This window comes from Micropterus dolomieu, linkage group LG02 (genome assembly GCF_021292245.1).
Source record: "Micropterus dolomieu isolate WLL.071019.BEF.003 ecotype Adirondacks linkage group LG02, ASM2129224v1, whole genome shotgun sequence".
NCBI lineage: Eukaryota > Metazoa > Chordata > Actinopteri > Centrarchiformes > Centrarchidae > Micropterus > Micropterus dolomieu.
This window is the reverse complement of record NC_060151.1, coordinates 15,446,506-15,452,579: the sequence shown is the minus strand read 5'-3', so window position 1 is coordinate 15,452,579 and position 6,074 is coordinate 15,446,506.

The following is a 6,074-nucleotide window of genomic DNA, read 5'->3' as shown; positions in this document are numbered from 1 at the left end:
AAAGTTATTGCTCGCATTATTTATTAAGACTGTCTGTTCTCAAACCATGCATGTTTGTAACTAGAGATGCAATTAATTATTCTTTACATCATTTGATAATCTGTCTTATTTTGACACTTAAAACATAGTTTGACAATTTTCAATTAATGTCATAGTAAATCAGAGTAGGAAATAGTAGAGGAAATAAGAGCTCACCTGTGTCAGTCTGCTGTGTAACTAATTTTTTAGGTTATGGTTTCTCTGTAAATGAAACTGAAACAAGCGTTGCTAGTGGTTAGAGGAAGTTTTATTATTACAGCTGTATGGAGAAAAGTTCCATCTGTATTCAAAAAATAATACTGACTTTGACTGTAGAAATACCACAAGCTGATTATTTAGTTTTTAGTGGAATTAATATCTTGAGGACTATTTCTGTGAATATTATGAGCAGGCTTAGCATGGAAACTAGTGAGTGCCTCCTTTTTGGACTGCAGGTTTAGGAGAGTAGTACTAATGCCTGGTGTATTATTAGCTAGTATTCAAATGCCAATACATACACATGTTTTATAGGCTGCATTTTTATGTATGTTTTGCTACTTTTCATAATTCATGTTTTCATTGAAGTGTTCCATTGAAGGTCACTGTTCAATATTTACAGCACAATGTCCTGCCCCAGTACATGTCTGTCACAACTCTTCATCGCCAAAATTGAGTAATCATTGTCTGAAAGTGGAGTGAAATGTTGGGTCCAACAACTCCTCAAAGTTGCCGTAATGATGTGAGCCATAATCCTCATTGTTTGGGTCAAAGGTCAGCCAGATAACGTTATTGTCAATGTCAACTACATTGGCAAACCAGTGGAGCAGCACAAGACTGTGCTTGGGCACAGATTGGCCAAAGTTGATTCTCTTCAAATCATTGATCGAATTGATCCTTTGTACAGCCGACACAGAGGTCAGGACAAGGAACAGAGCTACACAGCAACCAGTGACTCTTCCTGACATCTTCATCATCCTGTATAGATATTTAAAGTTATTGCTCGCATTATTTATTAAGACTGTCTGTTCTCAAACCATGCATGTTTGTAACTAGAGATGCAATTAATTATTCTTTACATCATTTGATATTCTATTATAATGTCTTATTTTGACACTTAAAACATAGTTTGACTATTTTAAAGTCTGTCTTAAAACAGTAGTCAGATGGTCATATGAACATAGAAACAGGTTTTTCATTGCTCCTGCTCATATGGACAGTAAGAGTGCGGTCAGAATGTATAAGGGATATTAATGCGCCTCCAATGCATGTGATGGGAGACCTTGCTCTGTGCAAAAATGTTTTTATCTTAATCAGGTTTCAGCAGCCTGAGGTAATCGAGAGAATCTTCCAAGATCTTTTTAGTATAAAATATAGTGTTTCCTTGTTCAGTTGCGTTGGAGCGATAGTAACACAAAGGAGGGAACAAGCACAAGAAAGACTTTAGTTAAATGCTTCAGAATTCATGTGGATTAGTGTCATAGTAAATCAAAGAGTAGCGATCAGAAAATAAGAGCTCACCTGTGTCAGTCTGCTGCCGTCGGGTATCTGATCTCTGTGTTTGTGTGAGTGCGGGTGTTACTAATTTTTTTTAGGTTATCATTTCCGCCCCCCCCCCAAAAAAAAAAAAAAATACTGAAACATGTTCCGTCATGAAATAGGAAGTTTGATAATACAGCAGTACAACTTCCTTCTTTATTCAAGTAAAGAAAAGTAGTACTCTTTTTCAGTGTTTTTCAGGGGTCATGTCTGTAAAAATGCAACAAGCGAATTATTTCTATTTGTGTTTTTAGTGGAATGATTCTGTGAAGAGAGGAGTCATTCTGTGAATCATCTGGGAATTTTATTAGCAGTTTAGGATGGAAACTATTGGGTTCCCCTCTAAAACATATTCATGTTAGAAAATGTACTTTATTTGCTAGTTCTGTTATTAAAAATTTACAAATGACTGCATCCTCAAACGTTGCTGTGTCAGTTCTATAATTGATACCTACAGTTTTTACATCATGCCAGTAATGTTTTTTGTTTTTGAGGAAGCTATTGCCAAAATATTTCAGTTAAGTTGTTGTACACTTTTTCAACAATTTCAGAGGGTCAGTCCCAGGTAATTAGGGTTGTAAATTATCCTTGGGGTTTATAAGAGGGACATTCAGCTGGCTCAAGGACGGCAGTTAACCTCTGTGTAGGTACATTCACACAATGTCACTGCTTTTTACTCTTCAACACCTAATCGCCCAGCTTCTCTTTGTTAAGCTCATTTATTTTTACCCCTTAAACAATGATAAAACTATGATTTATTTCATAGTTCAACTAGATCTCTGCTAAAGTGTACTTTTATTTGTGCGTACAGGTTGGCAGTTTTTTTGTTTGTTTTTTTTGGTCCTTGTTGGGGAGGCGATTATTTGAAGGAAGTGGGTGTGTCTTGTTGCCATGTGTACTGAGTCACATGATAGTTTAGTATGGAAACTATTTGATGGATCATTGCCTGAAAGTGGAGTACTAAAACTCTTTCAGGATGAAAATATCACACTTTATGGATGGGAAAATATTGTCCAATGAAAGGTATGATACCATATATTGGCATTAAAAGTACAAGAAAAAAAATGTGACAGTAATATCACTATCACTACATCCCAAAATGTCAGTTCAACAATAGTAAAATAATGTGTCCCGTGTGAATTATCTGTAGAAGGAGGAATAGTTAAAGTTGTGTAACTATGATGTCATTAGCCTTGCTCTGTCTGCACAGCTGCAACTCTACCATCAACCAGCAGGAGATGCTGTCACACAGGTAGTTGGTCTCACACACCTGGAAGGTATCAAGCTTGTAAAATCTTTGTGTCAGTGCTGCTTTTAAAACCCATTATAGCTTACTTCTATAAACATGCCAAAATGCGGGTCAGCGTTCTCACTCTGTGTTTGTATGCATACAGCACATGGTTCAGTGTGGGGAGGTGTGAGAAGATGTTTTTAGTGCTTATTTTTGTTTACTATAAGTCCAGGAAAGTACTTCCTCTTTTCCCAGAGAAGTGGATTCATGACACACACACACACACACACACACACACACAACCACACACACACACACACACACACACACACACAAATCCTGCTTTGCATGCTGCTTTAGTATTCCCTTTGGGAAAGGCAGAGAGAGAGTCAAAAAACACACAAAGGAAACATTTAGTTTCTCTGTGGTCACCACCCACATCTTTCACATGGGCAGCACAAGAGCATCATACAAATGCTGCTGTATAACGATGCTCTCGCTGTTCTCTTCTTTGGTCTTAATTTTTCTGTAAATCAACTGTTGACAAATTGCACTCCCCCCTTCCATCCTCTCAAAGCACTAAAACCCATTGTATGCTAATTTAGAAGACTTTCAGGGAACAAGATGTCTCCTTGCATTTTCTTTGACACAATTATGACACTCACAAATGTTCATACATAGCATACACTTAATTCTGCACACTTTTTGCAGTGGAAAAAGACCGGACAGTGATGCTTTTAATATATTGCACCCAGTGAGTCATGCTGCTTCTATTCGTTTGTGTGTTATGAAAGACCTTGGACAGCTATGAGGAACGCTGTCAGGGGTCAGCCAGGCAGCCCTGTACTCCGCCTGCCAATACATGACACCATCTTGGCTGATCACGGCCTAGAAACATCATTCCCTGCCATCGGCTTTCTGTCACGCCATCTCCCGTCTCCTCAAAATGATGAATCTTTTTATCTGAGAAGGCCGTCTCCCCAGCACGGCAGCAGCTCTGAAACAAAGGAACATGCCAAGTTGCGTCGGATCAAACAAATGACAGTTGGTTCACTGCATGTTTGCAGGGTTCACTCAGGAGGCAGTGTCTTTAAGAAGAGACTTCGAAGGGGAGGGAGTGGAAGTCTTTTTTTTTTTTATCATACAGAAGGGCTTTTTTAACCTTTTTTTTTGTTGTTGTTGTTTTTTTTATAACATCTGTAAAGTCATGTGTCAGCTTACACAGCTTTTAGAGTTGACACAAACTGAGTTACAGTAAAGCCTGCAGGGAATTGGAGTATGTTGGGTGCAACATCGTTCTACACTCTGACCTCTGGGGATCTCAGAAAAACGGTTGACTCGAGGGTTTTGTGTGAAAGAGAGAAAGTCCAGCCTGAGTTATTAGTGAACCCGAAACCGACTGAGAGTCTTCAGAGAGGTCGGCGATGTGGGAAAGAAGCAAGGAAAAGTTTGTGTTTAGAGTTGGCAAGTGATTGTTTGCACAAAGCTGCTTAGCACGTTCATCAGTCTTTTTAAACAATATAGCAACTATGCAATGACCATCTGCCTCAAGGTCACAGATAAGTTCTACATTTACTGAATTTGGGTGTTAAATGTTTTGCATTAAATGGCACAGAATATGTTGCATTTGCTTGCCTCTTATATGAGATAGAATATTTGTTTTATCTGTGTAAAGATGTATGGTAGGAGTTAACACAGTGCTTCTGTAATATCGTCCTATGGTCATGTCTGCATCATCCGCAGCACAGCTTTGTAAAGAACACAGTGAGAAAGGGCAAATCTCAAGAACTCCAGTGGGATTTGCTGTTGCACTAACTAGCAGAGTCCAGCAAACTCACTCTAGTAACTCTTGTCCTGTCATCTACATTTCAGTATCTCCAGTTTAAACACAGGGTTTTTATTGGGACAATAAAGTGGAGTTTCAGAGAGAGAGATGAAAAGAGAGAAGGCAAAGACCGAACAGTTCTAAGACTGGAGGCCTGAGTTTGGGTAAAATGTACCATTTCCCACATTGTAAAACTGAGTATAACAAGGGTTTATTTTAACTCCTTATTTGGAAAAACCTGGTTTTGATCACACTTTCAAGCCCGTATGTTTGTGTGTTGGGCTTTTTGTATCTTCTGTGTTTATATACTATATGTTGTCTTAGTGCTGAATTTTTAAGGCCCATAACGATGCTTCAGATTGGTTAGATGGACATGGCGGAAATTCTGCACTGGGTGTAGCAGGCATTCAACACTGAGGTGCCAGCGTGTGCTGGGAGAAAGGTTTGTCTTGGCAGCGAAGTCTGTGTAATGAAGTGAATCAAATCCATCTTTCCAGCCTGTTGTGCTTGCTTTTTCAGAAACACGACTCTTCATCTGGAGGAATGCAGGTGCTGCCCTGTATGTCTGCTCATGGGACTGTAAGGTTGTGCTCAAACCCCTGCACTGCTAGATAATTACACTTCCTATGAGGCTGGAGACAGCTGTTTCCTCTCCTCTTTAATCACGCAAATAGACATACTCTGAAAGAATAGTAATCAGCCAAAGTAATTGGTTTGCTCTTGGGTTTTAAAAAATAAGTGAAGGCTCCATTTCTGACTAGTTAACCAAAAATCTCCAACCGTTGTTTGAGTCTCCTTTTTCAGTCTTCTCTTTGGGTTCCCCTCTAAAACATATTCATGTTAGAAAATGTACTTTATTTACTAGTTCTGTTTTTAAAAATTTACAAATGACTGCATCCTCAAACGTTGCTGTGTCAGTTCTGTAATTGATACCTACAGTTTTTACATCATGTCAGTAATGGTTTTTGTTGACTTGAAATATGTTTTTGAGGAAGTTATTGCCAGGTTATTTGCTATTGCCAAAACATTTCAGTTAAGTTGCTGTAGAATTTTGCAACCCTCCAGCTTGTTCAACATTTTCTCCTTTTTACAAAGAACAAATGTCTCCATATCCTCTGTAGCACATGAGAAGAAAGCCTGAATTATATGGCTTTATCATAAACCATCTTATTATCATTCCGCCTGCAAAAATGTAGTTGGAGTTTGAAATTGGGGTATTGCACAATACAGTAAGTATTTTCCAAAACTGTGTAGCCCTGATTCGTGGATAATACTGATATCCCTAAGGTGTTGAGCACTAATTTGTTTGGAAGTATCTTTCAAACAAAGCAAGCAAAGTTGATCACAGCCCAAACAGATTTAATTACAAGGGGAATCCCAGTAGTTTGACGTGATGTGTCTCAGGTCTGTGTGTGTGTGTGAGAGAAATGTTATGAATAAAGAGCCTGAGCAGCAGATAAGAGG